The following is a 15,458-nucleotide window of genomic DNA, read 5'->3' as shown; positions in this document are numbered from 1 at the left end:
CGCGCGGCAAAGCGGATTTTTCCGCGATGACTCGTCCAAACGTTTGCGCGTGGGACTCGCGCAGGTGCATCTTCCATCCTTCGATCCTTCTTTGTTCAACTTTTTTTAACGCGCGTCGAGGAAATCGTTGCTTCCTCATCTTTCCCCAGTTACGTGATTTGCATGTTAATTCACCCGTTAATCATCGTGTCGTTAGTCCCATTAATATCCCAGAAGGGTGTATTCATCGATGCACGGAAAATTATTGAATCGAATTGAAGTGAAAGAAGTGGAATGAAGGCAAATGATAACTTCAAGTTTCCAGATATTCTATCTTCTATCCTCTCCACCCTCGTACTTTCCTCTGATATACTTGCCAATATGTTAACCCAATCTCCGCCATCGCCAATTTTCGATCCTTGAACGTTCGTTTAGCATCGAACGGTTCGTACGAAATCGATAAAAAGTGGAAGAGCCGTTACACCTACCGGTAAGCGGATTGGTATCTCGGCCCCCCTGTCAGCTCCACCTTCCACCTTCGTTTCCTTATTGTATGGATGTTCCCGCGTGGCCGTGGTCGCACAAGGAATCCTCGCAAAGAAGGCCGAGGATTGCGTGCTCCACGGAGGTGAAACTAATAACACCGGCGTGGCCGCTCGCCTCTCGGCAAACACGCAATTACGGGCGGCACGGTGCTCCATGAATCCAGCTACCGCATTACGGGATCCGCCGAACGAAATCTCCTTCCTCCATCGCGCGCACGCGGCCAAAAAACCGATCGTACGTCTCTTCCGCCCAATCGTGTCGGCCCAAGTGTTTAAGCTTTTTCTGCCTTAAAAAGATCGCCAATAAAACTTTCGCGGCCCCCTTCATTTTTTTTTTCACTCTCACTTCGAGGGGGATTCGTTAATTAAAGTTGATTACGAATCAATCGAAGATGATCGAAGGGAATTGGTCTTGTTTTTTCGAGCTTTGAACTTCGAGTTTTAAATTTTTGGTTTGGTAACGATAGAAATTTTTTTCGTAGTTATTAATTTTTATGTTTTATGGAATTATTTTATTTTATATTATATAAATTTATTTTATTTTATTTTATACTATATTATATTGTATTTTATATTATATAATTTTACGCGTATATCGAAAGTATGTTCACGCGGATACGGTCGCGTGGATATTGTCGCGTTAAATTTCTTATTAATAATATTGAGTCACTTTGTGTTTATATATTTCGCCTTTAAATAGTTTCGAGCGTTCGTGTTTACATTTGCGAATATATTTCGTAGAAATTCGAGGAATTGGAAATTTCTAGGAATTGGTATCGAGCTCGTCGCCTCGGGGCAAAAACGAAAACACGTGGCGTCATTCTGTTTTCGAAAGTCGTAGTGATAAGACGTATCGTTCGACGCGAGGTGCGCGAGTAATTTAGTGCTTCTTATTTACAATTTTTATAAGTATTGCGCAGTTCTCTTTTATTCGATTAACCACGTGTTCGTTTAACAATTTATCGCACAGTGATTGTTCGATTAATACGTATAAATGGACGATCGTGTTAATAGTTAACTTTTTATTATTTTTTTTCTTTGCAAATATTCGTTTTTGGTACAATGTGGTAGAGTCAGTGCTTGTTTCAAGAGAATAAGGCGATCATCCATCACCCGAAGAGGTAATTATCTTTTTATTTACGATTTATATACGAATATTTTCCTTACAGTTTATTTTATAAGTCACAATTTTTATCTTTATTATAGTTCGAAGTTTGATAAAATTCCATTTTACATTATTTCAAAATTTTCAAATAATCAACAATGTATTTTAAAGCAAAAATCGTAACATGATATTTTATATTTTTGTTAAAGATAGCATCCCTTCGATTTAACTACAGGATGAGTACTTTTCTCAACTCTACGAGGCGAAGAGGTAAGTATCTTTTTATCATTTCCTACAATTTATTCAATCTTATTCTATCTCGTCTTATCGACAAACAAACGTAATAAAAAGAGATCGATATGAAGTATTTATCTGGAAACTACTTCACTTGGAATACTTAATTACCGTTCATACATCGATTTTCGCTATTTTATACATCGAGATATAAATAAAAAATTAAATTCAATCGAAAAGACGAAAATCGATGTGTGGACGCGTCTCGCCTCGTTATACTTTTCCCTTTTCGTATCGATTGTGCGAGCATCGTGAATCACGAATGTGGGTGATTTCCTCTTGCGAAACGAACGTCCCACGTACAGTTATCCGCGGCATGCATTTAACAGAGCGACATTTAATCCGGCCCCCGATCGGGTCAACCGTCTGTATTGCATAACGCGCAGGTGACATCGCGGTGCCCTCGCGGCGTGCCTGCGTTTAATACGTACGCGTTTCTTCCCGTCGCGTGCGTGTATGTCACGTCATTACCATGCTCGCGAGAGGACCTCACACTCGCCGCTATGTCGCGTGATCACCGCGTGGGCTAAAACTATCCGCGATGCGATGTCGCATAATACGGGACTCGTCGTAACGACACGTGATTTCGTCGTGTTTCGAAACGGACGCCTTCCTTCCGGTTCACCTCTGCTTCGATAACGATTCCTCTCCATTACCTTTATTTTTTATTCTTTAGCTTCCCTCTGCAACGTGACACGAAGAGAATTTAGAATTTAGGATTTAGGATTTAGGATTTAGAATTTAGAATTTAGAATTTAGAATTTAGAATTTAGAATTTAGAATTTAGAATTTAGAACATAGAATTTAGAATTTTACGAAGAGATGATCGGAAATCGATTTTTTTATTTTGAGCTAACAGAATTTTACGAATTTTACGACTTTGATTTTGAAATTTCTAATGTTCAGCACCTAACATTAGAAATTTTTTTCAACTGATAAATAAAATTTTCGATTTTTATTTTTTTTTCAAACTTTCGAAATTACGAAAGAATAAGAAGAATAAGAAGAGGAGGAGGAGGAGGAAGAAGTCGAAGATGCTATAAATTTTGCGTTACAACTTTATTACACAATTTTTGAAACGCACGCGCGATCGTTTATCCGGAGCAAGGCAAATCGCTTAGGCATCGCCTGATGCGTTTCCAGGGCCCGGGCTTATCTGTCGTGGTTCGATAAATCGAGGCAGAAAGCGAGTCTGAATAAACGAGACAGCCTCGTAATACACGCTCCACCGTCGTGCCCGTGGATACGCGAAATAAACGATCCGCGGGTCAGGCATCGCCAACATCGGTGTGTAGGCGACTTACGTGGATTAAGTTATGGTGGACCTTGCTGCGTGCATGGTGCAACACCCGTGATCTTTTGCACCGTGTGTTGCTAGTCGATACCTCGTCGGATGCTCGTAGATCGATCGTTGGCGATAGCTGCTTTCCTCTCTCATCCCCTTCCTCCTTGTTCGAAGGACGGAAAGCAAGAATGAAATTTCGCTGAATGAACGGCTATGAATGCAAAGCCTATTCGTTGAAACGCGCAACATCTAGTTATCTATGGAAGGGGATGCGGAATAGATTTCTATTCATCCGTACGAATATATACGGAAAGATAATTATTTATCTTAAAGTCGAGATTTGTAGTATTCGACTTTTAGAAATTTTACTTTTTAGCAAATTAATAAATTTCTTTTAAATTCTTTTATTCGAACTGTGTAAGAATCGTGTAAGCCACGCTTCAAACATAGTTCGTTTCAATTTTTCACGAATTATTTTTTCTACAATTTCCTTTGAATATTCCAAATCGAGGCTTATTTCCTTCTCAAACGATCCTGAATCCTACTCGAATTATTACAATTCTCCTAATCCTAAATTCTCTAAGCAACGATTCACAAATAATCGTAAAGGATTTTACAATTTCTTTAATAAACTAACCATTTGATTCCATCGATTATCGAAGGAAACGAAGATTCTTGCGATGATATTTCGTTTTCTTCCTCTTATCTATGGAATAACGCGCGCGGTTTGAAAGCTTCACCTTTTCCATCGTCGAATAATTTACCGATAAATCGCTGGTAAAACTTTTATCGCGAGGCCAGGAAAAATCACCGTTTCGTTATATCGTTCCCTTCACTGGTCCAAAACTAATTAAAATAAACCGGATAAAATAAGAGGATTACGTCGAATTAAACTCTCATCTTACGCGCCTTCTTTGCTAACAAATTATCCATTAATTTTCGTGCGAACGAAGGATTCTTTACATTCGAAGAAACTTCTTCGTATAGTTTTTCATCGTTTCGAAATGATGGTTAAGAATAAAAAACGCGTAGAATTTTCTTTTAATCATCATATTATCCGATCATCGAAATTGTTGGTAGGTCAAAACCGCGATAATTTCACAGATTTATTTGCATCGCATTCCTCGAGATCGCTCGAGGTCGCAGGTATGATCGAGGAACTCATCGATCGGATAGGATAGGCGTCGTCTCGTGGAAAAGTTCAATTCTCCGGCGCCAGAATGGTCAGAAGTGGGAGTGGAAAATGGCGAATACGCAGGTCTCACGCACGTAGTAATAATAATGATTAGGGTTGTTACCGCGGGACACCTGGTGCTCGGTTCGCGCCACGCTTTGGAAAGGTAACTCGCGAACGATGATATATGTCGGTGCAAAAGTTGACCTCCCAGACAACGGTGGAGACGCCTTTTGAAACAATACCGACCACGACGCGTTTCTCTCTATCGAAGCTATCCTCTCTGAACGAGGTGATCGCGAGGTGAGCGCGTGGGCCGCTTTCTTGAATCTGCCCAAGTCGTTTACCACTGTCGGTGACTTAATTTCGATTCTTCGTCGTTGAGTAGCTTTCATCGCGATGAAACTTCTAGAATTTGAGAAGATTAAAATAATTAGGAATCGTGCAACAATTTTGTAAAATATTTTTGGCTATTTAAATTTTCGGGATCTATCCAAGTCGTTTAGTATTGTCGATAATTTAATTTCGATGTTTCGTCGTTGAGTAGCTTTCATCGCGATGAAACTTCTAGAATTTGAGAAGATTAAAATAATTAGGAGTCGTGCAATAATTTTGTAAAATATTTTTGGCCATTTAAATTTTCGGGATTAGGTTTGCTCAAGTCGTTTAGCATTGTCGATGACTTAATTTCGATGCTTCGTCATTGAATAGCTTTCATCACTTATAAAAATTGAGAAGATAAACGTTGAAATAATTAGGAATCGTGCAACAATTTTGTAAAATATTTTTGGCCATTTAAATTTTCGGAATTAGATTTGTCCAAGTCGTTTAGCATTGTCGATGACTTAATTTCGATTCTTCGTCGTTGAGTAGCTTTCATCGCGATGAAACTTCTAGAATTTGAAAAGATTAAAATAATTAGGAATCGTGCAACAATTTTGTAAAATATTTTTGGCTATTTTCGGGATCTATTCAAGTCGTTTAGCATTGTCGATAATTTAATTTCGATGTTTCGTCGTTGAGTAGCTTTCATCGCGATGAAACTTCTAGAATTTGAGAAGATTAAAATAATTAGGAATCGTGCAACAATTTTGTAAAATATTTTTGGCTATTTAAATTTTCGGGATTAGATTCTATCCAAGTCGTTTAGTATTGTCGATGATTTAATTTCGATGCTTCGTTGTTGAATAGCTTTCATCACTTATAAAAATTGAGAAGATAAACGTTGAAATAATTAGGAATCGTGCAACAATTTTGTAAAATATTTTTGGCTATTTAAATTTTCGGGATTAGATTTGCTCAAGTCGTTTAGCATTGTCGATGACTTAATTTCGATTCTTCGTCGTTGAGTAGCTTTCATCGCGATGAAACTTTTAGAATTTGAGAAGATTAAAATAATTAGGAATCGTGCAACAATTTTGTAAAATATTTTTGGCTATTTTCGGGATCTATCCAAGTCGTTTAGCATTGTCGATAATTTAATTTCGATGTTTCGTCGTTCGATGAAATTTCTAGAATTTGAGAAGATTAAAATAATTAGGAATCGTGCAACAATTTTGTAAAATATTTTGGCCATTTAAATTTTCGGGATTCATTTATTTTCGAAAACTGATTGATCGTGATAATATATAGTAGTATTTCAAGTATTGAGACAAATCGCAAGTTTGCGATAAAGATTTAATCAAACGTATTTTTCTTCGTACGTATAGCGAGAGAAAGCGTGGATTTGAAGATAATAAAGTCAGCTATCGCGATCGTGTATCGTTGCAATACCGCAATGCCCTAGAGTTCTTAACCTTGGCGCGTTATGGGTCCGCGATTATCGTATTATCGAGTGGCGAATGAGAGCACGCCTGTGTCGTGCTTGTACACCACACACGCGGCCGGCAATCTTACATTTCTTCGTAATAAATCTAATTTTTCTAAATCTAGATTACAATCTTTATTTCTTCGCTTTTCAATCATCTTAATAATAATAAAGAATCTTTTTTTAAAAAACTACGTTACTTCGATAATCGATCAACGAACCCTCTCTTCTGCAATCCGTGTGAATTACGCTCGACACGTTTATTTGAATTTTTATTTTAATCCGCTGAAACAACGAGAGGCAAAATGGTAAAAAAATATTAGAGGCTGCGGTTATCGCTGCTATCAGACATGATAGATGGAGGGCGGTGGCACGATAAATCACCGGATCGCGGTTCGAAGAGGATCTACGGACGATCTATTCCGCGGTCGATCCGTCGATCAGCGGCCGGAACACGCCGGATTTCGTCGATAACCATCGACGACGAAAGTATTAATTATTATTTACCGATCGTGCCTTTCAATTCATTTTGCCCGCTTCGATATCGTTTCGCTTTGCACTGCGAAAGTGACGAAACACCGCTCGAACGATTTCACTCGGCACAGATAAATCACCGCTTTGGGATTCCGTGTTGGGATTCCCTTCGTCGATGATGGAGGATAGGAATACAGGCGTGGAAAACGAAAGGAATTGCGATAAGGAAAGGATTTTTCGAATGTAAAGGAATGATATTTTAATTTTTTTATTGCAAAATATTTTTCAAAAACAACAGAAGACAAAATTCGTTGAAGATTGGAAATCAATTTCAAATCTACCTTTGAGTCGTGACAAATGAAGGGAAAGGAAAATTGCTTTCCATCCAAGAGAGAAGGTTCTCATAATTTTTCTTCCAATCTTCCACACCGAGTTTGTAATTGACGTGCTCGGTTTGAAGAGATGATTAAACGTCGGGAAATTAGTTACACGAATACGGGAAACAAACGTGTTAATTATAAGGAAAAATTGTATCGTGTTCTACGAAGTGCTTCTACAGAGAGAGAAATGTAGGTTAAAGCGATTTTGTTATTTCTGTGGGCTATGTTATCCAGAGGGCCGCTTTAGAACTTCATTTGTCGACGCCGGTTTTCCGATCGCTACTTCTTTAGTTCGTGGACCGTGAACGAGTATTCCAGAAATAACACTCGACGCCCGCAGCGACGTGTGAACACCTAGTAATTTTGCAACGGGCGATTTTTCACCCTATATTTAATGAGGCCTCGTTCCAACGCCACGCTCACGAGTTTAATTTTGAACATCGCGAGGGAGATGAAATTGTAACGTTGCTATCAGGGGGAGGGAAAAAAAGGAAAAAGAAGAGACGGTCGACGTATCGTAAGTTAAGAAGTTAACGCTAATTATGAGCTTAAAACCAGCGCGGAAAAGAGTTCGAAGCCTGGAGGGTGGATGCTAAAGCGTAGCTTCCTAATTGGCCTCTAAAAGTGCAGTCGCACTTTTTCCACCTGGCATCAATTCGCACGAACCAGTTTCTTACCTTATAATTTCGTTTCAACTGTTGTAACTCAATCAACTCCTTGTCAAAAGGGAAGAAATTTCACGGAGAAGTTGGTGTTTCGCCATTCTCTTTCTTCTTCTATCTTCCTATAATCCTATAATTAATAAAGTGGAAAGTTGGTCAGAAGAACTTGGGATTTTTATCAAAGATACTTTATAACAAAATTTTATACAAAGTGACGTCAGGATTTGTGGAAGACAGAAGAAAGGGATTGAAGCATTTTACGGAGCTAGTAGAAATTGGTTCGAGCAGATGTTCGCTCGATAATCACGAACCCCTTCTAGCGACACTTTTATTGCTGTTTTTCGAAATTGGTCTCTGGATGTCGTCGAGGTGATTTCTCTTAATTGCACGTTTAAAATCCTCCGAGCTCTAACGACATAATCGTCCGTGTAATGACAGGTTGACTACGCCGCGTACAAGCACCGCTGTCACTGTTACGGTGTTTATTGAATTAGTTAATCATATAGGAGCAATACTACGTTCCGGCAAGTGGTGCCGAGCCGTTCGTGGCTGATAATTTGGCATGTCTTTCCTTTTCTTGGCCAGTCGTTGCGTTACGTCTTAATTCGCGAGATATTTTCATTCAAAATCTTATTATCGCGAATATTTTTCGGTATTTCACTTCGCGTACTTTCTCCCCCTAAATTATTATCGCTCGAAATTGAAGGAAAATTTTGAATCTCGAATTTTATTTATGAGGCGCGTCCTTTGTAACAGGATATGTTGAAATATTTCTGAAAGATCAGCAGGATTGACTGTGAGTGGTTATCAAGTCATTAGGTCGTCGCCATTACGTTCCGTTTGTTTAACCCATTTCTTAGATCTCCGAACTCTTCTCGAAATGAAAATAGAAAGAGGCGCAAAAACGAATACAATAATTAAAGAATCGAAAGCTAATTATTACGCAGCAAAAATTTGAAAGAAAAATATAAAGACTTACTCCTGACACCATTGTTCCATTATCCAAGGGATAATTCATTTCATCTTAAGATTAAAATCAATATTTTACGATTTTCAAATTTAATTTAAGAGAACAAGAATTCCAATTGAAACGCGGACAAAAGAAACCCTTTTTTCGAACAAGGGACCCGACCGATCCACATCGATGCGGACCTCAAGAAAAAAACCTCGATCAAAGAAAGTCTTTCAAAAGACTGCCACCTTCGCAACGCATTATTTCTTTCTAAAATCCTCTCTGGAAAAGCATGAAGCGTCGCACAATAGCCGTTTCAGAATCGGATCCAGACGTCCAGCCGCAAAATTCACGCTTCTCCATCGGAGAAAAGAGAAAGAAACTGATACATCTCTGCACGTATAACGAGATATCAATACATCGTCGATTGAACACGGTGTTCCAAACCGATCCCACCGGGTTTCTAATTCCCCTGTAGCGGCGACAACGGTGGATCGAGCGTTGTTCGCTACTCCTACGTTCGTAATCCTGTGTTCCACGCCGGTGTTTCACCGTCGTTCCGCACGAGCGACCTGTACACGATCCTGTTGCGCCGGGGAAAAGGTAGCCGGTGCGCGCACGTAGGAAGTAAACACGCTGCACTTCAACCACGGAAATCAACGACAGGCCACCTGGCAAAAAAAAAAACTCGATTGCAGATGAAACGAGACGCGCCGTGATGGTACGCAATGGTGATAGAGTGGACAAGTTGTCAGAGCCAATAATGCAATTATGAGAAATATTGATCCAGTTTTACGGTGCCGTGATCGATGTTTCGAATGAATTTCAAAGAAGTAGATCTTCTAGCGAAAACTTCTCTTCTATATTATTTAAAATTTTGTTAGTTGGAATTAGATGAAGAGATTTTTGCTAATGAATATTCGTAAACTCGTGCGATAGAATGCGTTCAATTATCGCCAACTTTCCATCTTTTCCAACGTTTTGCGCATAGAAATCTTACCAACCGTAGAGAACACCGCTCGTGCAGGTCCTGGGGCGTTGAAATCTCCATTACCGCGGCCCTTCAATCGCGGCAACAGCTATCCTTCAACGTACGAATCGTAGAAACGTGTAAGCTATGAAAACTTTCTACAAACGTTTCAACCAATTTTGTTTTTGTATCGATCCCATCCACCTTCGCACTCGTCTCCATGGCGTTTTCTCGCTATGGTTGCGATACCACGAAGCGGTGATCGCGCACGGTCGAACGCGTACGGCGCGGAAAGACGCCCGGAGGTCCCCATTGTGCTCGTAATCTAGATCGGGGATTACTTTTATCATTGGCAGCCAGTCGACCCGTTCGTTAGGCACGCGGTGCGCGTGTAACGATCGCCTTTATGCGGCGTGAAAACCGCTCGCGTAACAGTTCCACGATCGTTCCGCAATAATGATAAAGAGCGTTTCTAGGATTAGACGTAACGGCAGGCAAATTCTTTGATAGATCTTTTGTGAAATTTCGAAAAGAATTTTCTAAGTAGAAATTATTCCGGATAGACAGAGTTTTATGAATAAAATTTTAACGCGAAATTTCGTATATAAAACACGATAATAGGTTAGAGATTAGATTATATTGTATATCTCTAATATATACTTTGTGGTAAAGAAATTATTATTATTATAAATTTGTGCTTTCTACGAAATTTATATTATCAAAATCAGGGGAGAGGAAATGAAATTCTAGATTGGATATGATGGCGAGCATATATAATGGGTGGTCGATGATCGACAGCTACAATTCGCGCGGAGAAATTTCACCACCCTCTCGAATACGATACGATCTCTATCGCTAAGTCGATCTAATATTGGTTCTAAGTCGATTGGCTTATTTGCGACCCGTTGATAATAGGCGGTAGAAACGATAGAATCCGTAATAGGCATACATGCGGCTAATTCAGATCGAAGGGTATCATGGGAACTTAAAAATGGAATGCCGACACGTATTCTATCTTAAGGGAATCGGGTGGAATGTTGTCCGGCCTGTGAAACAGGTGAATTGCTTATTTTTGTTGCCACACTTATTGTTCCAGTAATTCCCTTTCGAATGTAATTTTCAATGTGTAATATAACGATTTGCGAGCGATTATTACGCACCGAAATAGATATACCGGATACACATTGTTGCGTAATTGTACTCTGTTCTCCGTGAAACCTATTTTCCGTCCGCCTCTTTTAAAATAATTCCCCGTCGCGAGTTATTTCACGTCCATAAGACGAACCACGTCGCGGTAGAATATTTCAAAAATGAAATCGATAAAATAAATTTTCGAGTTAACCAGATCGTTTACAAGATTTCACTTTCGCCCGGAGAAAATATGATTTCACGGAAATTGTAAGGGGAACATAAAAATCGGGTACGTGATCGGGGAAAAGAAGAAAAAAAATCAATGGCGGCCAATTAAGGACTAATTCACCGCTTAATCGGGCCCCATTCGTCTCTCCACCCTCTCCACTTAATAACCGTCTCTCTGTCCTGTAATTTTCATACGAAATTTCGCCGCCACCGTGTCGAAGAGCCGGAGCGTTTATGGGCCATGCAAATAACGGCCACGTGACGGCCTCGTGTTCCACGACGTTTACAGAATGTTGATCGATTATCGGTGCACCTGGGAACGGCCGATTATCTCCGCCAGGGGTTTAATTAATTTTCTGGAATCGCGGTAACGGTGTAAGCGATCGGTTTTCCACGGGGACAGGTAAATTGTGCGCAGAAACGGAGAGGAGAGCGACAGAGGCAGAAAGAGACAGGGAGGGAGGCGCCATGCGGAGGCGGAAAATATCGCCTTCTGGCGAAACGGGTTCTTCAGATTAACCCACACACGCACGCGTGCACGCAGATCGATCTTTTGCGAAACACGAGCAATAATAATGTCCACCGTGGTGCACTGGACTCTGGATCCAGGTATCCAGACATCCGAGTTGCGTGTAGAGAAACTCTCAATATCGTTTCTTCCCGAGAAGTGATCGCAAACGCTCCGCTCCTTTCGTCGATTAACTTTTAACCAATGGACGATCGACCCGTGACAAATCAATTATAATATAACGCGGAGAGATAGAAAGTCGTCCTATCGAATTGGTTTCGAGCTGCATGTTCGAATATCGTTCAACGTTCGATTTCGAAGCAGGATTGTCGAAATGAGTTGCTACCTTGCTCGTCGCGCGTGGAATTTCTGGCTAAACCTGTCCACGAAGGTATCTTCGATGAAGACATTTAACGAGCTTGCTGGCGGGGACTTCTTAGAATTTGACTCGTTGCTAACCTTTGGAGAATTTATTCGACGCGTGTATCTAAATATATAGTCGGAGATAACGCATGAACGATATTACGCTATTCGTTTAATAATATACGTACGGAAAGGAAACGAAACTCTAAGAGTTTTAACGCACGTAATGACTCGTAAAGTTCAATCGAGTTATTAGATACTTTCAATTTTCTCGCGATATTCCGTACCTGATCCACCCAAGTTAGATCCGAGGAAACAAATTAATTATTTTACCGCGCGAAAACGAATTCGCTGGCCGAAACGTGTGCGGAATATTATCGAAATATCATCTTATCCTTCCGACTCGATTAACCGCGACTTCTCTCCCCCGGCGTATTAATTTAATTATCGGCGACAAGAAAGCCCATAACACTTCACTGACCCCATTTCCTCGCGCAAACAACGCATAACATGATAATCAAGCCTTACATTATACCTCACAGCCAATATCAACGGTTGACATGATTTCTCGATGACGAAGATAACGCGCGCGGATTACAATGATTATCGCATCATCGGCGTTTCGTCACGCGACTCGATTCTACCCCGAGGCCGAGCGTGGGCGGTTTTCGATACCGATCGAAATCACGATCAGATTAATTATCGGTCTAATCGTATTATCGGCCGATTTGTCGACCGCTCTCTCTCCCTCTTTCTCTTTTTTCCCGCGTTTCAATGGCCAAGCGTTGCAACGCCGACGCGTGTACACGCTCCGCGTGTGCCGTTTCTTGCGTAAACGCATTGCGTCGCGCGCGCCACGATTTATGGGACCATGGGCCGTACGGCCCGGCTAATCGACGCCCGATATTCCAGGAATCGCGAGACGGACGCGTGGTCGTTCCGTGAGAGACCTTCTCGAGAGGGGGGAGGGGGGAGGGAGAGTCGGAAAAACGAGGCTGAAATGCCAGCCAGTCGAATCGACGTGCTCGAACCGATAGGTTGCTGGAAAATCGATCAAAATCGACGGATTGTTCGATGTTAACTCGAAGGATATATCGAGGTTAGATTGGGAACTCTTTGATTGGTCGATGGAGAGAGTTTTTTTAAATAGGAAGCTTTTCAATTTCTATATGCTGTATTTTTATCGATTTTGAACAATTCGCTCTTGAATAAGAGTGTGTTTGGCATGTATTTCAAATAAAAATAATTTTATGTGTGTATTACAGTTGTAAAATAAAATGTGAATCTGGTCACTGGTTTATTAGACCAGTTTAAAGTTCACTCAATTAGTATTGGTAATGAATTATCCTATTTCCAGTTCCAGATCGTGCACTAAAATTATAGTCGAAATTCAACGACCCGGTCTCCATATTGTTCTCATTATTATTCATCTCTTACGACACCTCGTGCGTGTCAGATATCTCTAAAAGATACCCTGTGCGAGAAAAATAATCCAACCACGGTTTTCGCATTGTAATCTATCTAATGTCTCTATTGGTACGACTTATCGTCGCAATATAGTAAAACAGTGGAATTCTTGGGTACGAACACGTTATCCGTGATTTTCTGGCCGCGTTAAAATGCCAATTCTGGCCTGACCGATGATCATTTCAGACGCCTGAACGCCACTTATATGCTAAACAGGCGTCGATAAAAATTCGAAATCGAGAAAAAATCCCAGAAAAGTGAAGGCGATTTTCGAAAATCACAGACAGAAAATCCGGTGCGCGATACGGTATACGATGCTATAAGTGAAAAGCATATGCGATCGCTGTTTTCTGTTTAATCTTGCATTTTGCGCGCGATAAATTACTTTGGGAAAAATTTTTATTTTGGATTTTAATTTTTCGTATATTTATTTGAATAGAGGCGTGATTTAAACTGATTTTCGAAAATCGGAATAAAAAAAAACTTTCCGGTACCGGGAATCGAACCCGAGCCTCCTGGGTGAGAGCCAGGTATCCTAGCCACTAGACCATACCGGATTACGTTGGACTATAGGAATTTTTTGTAATTTTTCCACTTTTTTATCGCGATAAATTTAATATTTTCTACGATATCTCGCAATATTCCCGGGCGATATTTTATAATATTCCGTAATATTCTTCTAATATTCGATAATTCACGTTTTAAACTTTCCCTCGCCAACACACTTTTCTGCAATATCATTCAATATTTCTCTCGAGCGAACGAAAATTACGTTTCCACGTATTTAAACTTTGCAATATCGATCTATTTATCGGCTCCCTCTCGTGATAATACGATTGACTATACCGGAATCAATAACATTGTCGGGACGGAATAGTTAGAACAAAGGTGGAACACGGTTGAAAATAAACGGGCCTCTCTAGAACATTTTCCTATGTGGGTATCTGGGTTAATCGGTTTCCACTGGCCGCGGTTGCTGTGGCGGCTCGCCACCGAAGTGTGAAAGTAAAATAGTGATACAATAACGATAAATAAACCCTGCGAGCTTATCTCTGTTAATTTCGACCGGACTACAAAGAGGGTAATCAGGGATTTTTGTCGGTGGGCACACAATACGCGTGTGCCGTACGAGGAACGAGAGACGTATGGGTGAGCACGGTGTGTGCAATGGCGCGGGATACCGGTGGATAAAAGAGGGAAAAAAAGACCGCCAGTCTTACTCAGCGTGCGGTATCATATCGAGACCGGCAACCTTATATTTTCTCGTCATATTAAAGTACACTCGCTGCCGGCAGATAGGGACCATTATTCTCTATCCGTTACGACACGACACGCGGATTACGTGGCAAAATCGTTGCTTCTGATTCTGTTCCGCCGGCTGAGACGACTCGAGGAGAGAAAAGTTGGCGGGAAGAAGGGAGGATGTTATCCTTTTTTAGAAGGATCTCGATGAATTTACGCTTTTTGTCGGGGTAACGACGGTAATGTCTACTCGTCGATGGAATTGAAATTTGATTGTTGAAAGATGCTGCGTGGAAGAGAGAAAGAGAGAGACTTTTGGATGATAAATAATATACATACATACTCGTGATATACACGAATATCTTTTATATACGTCTTCGAGAAATTCTCTGGAAAAAATCGAACAGATACATCTAATTTCTGTAATCCAAATTACAGAGACTCGACAATTGGTCCCAAGAAAATTGAGTCATCCGTATCGTTGATGGACTCCTTCCAGTTAAATTCAACGTTCGAACACAGTGTCGCAACTGCAGCAACCTGCACTAAGAGAGACGACGAAAAGAGAACACGAGACGGAGACTTTCTGGCGGGGGGAAGATCTCAGAGAAATGAGAGAAAGAGAAGAAGGAAAAAACTAAACTAAAAAGTAACTAAATATAAAAAAGAGGGTAAAAGAGGGGCCGCTGGTACGCGGAGTAGATCGCCCGGTCAGATCTGGCCCTTTATTAAATTTCATTTCGAGAGAAATATTGCCCGGGGGTGGACGAATGAAAGAAGCAATCCGCGATTGTACCGCAATATCTTACTTCGATCGGTATCCAGTAATACGTTCTTTCGGCTACAACAACGAGGAGGAGACCCGCTCTCGGGGGCAAAAAAGGAGGGTAAG

At 40.6% G+C, this 15,458-nt stretch overlaps 1 long non-coding RNA gene and 1 other non-coding gene across 2 annotated transcripts in view; one reads left to right on the top strand and one right to left on the bottom strand.

Moving 5' to 3' along the window:
* Positions 1 to 1,340: 1,340 nt before the first annotated feature.
* The window catches only part of LOC114577309 (uncharacterized), a 55,277-nt gene continuing 41,159 nt past the window's right edge, over positions 1,341 to 15,458 (top strand). The window contains exons 1-2 of the long non-coding RNA XR_003697295.2: positions 1,341 to 1,645; positions 1,839 to 1,899. This is a non-coding gene — a long non-coding RNA (uncharacterized LOC114577309). The remainder of the gene's footprint in view (positions 1,646 to 1,838; positions 1,900 to 15,458) is intronic.
* Positions 13,810 to 13,881, bottom strand: Trnae-cuc (transfer RNA glutamic acid (anticodon CUC)). Its single transcript has one exon. It is a non-coding gene; the product is annotated as a tRNA-Glu (tRNA).

Source organism: Apis cerana, linkage group LG13 (assembly GCF_029169275.1).
Source record: "Apis cerana isolate GH-2021 linkage group LG13, AcerK_1.0, whole genome shotgun sequence".
NCBI lineage: Eukaryota > Metazoa > Arthropoda > Insecta > Hymenoptera > Apidae > Apis > Apis cerana.
Note: the sequence above shows the minus strand (reverse complement) of the source record. Positions and strands in the feature narration are given on the sequence as shown.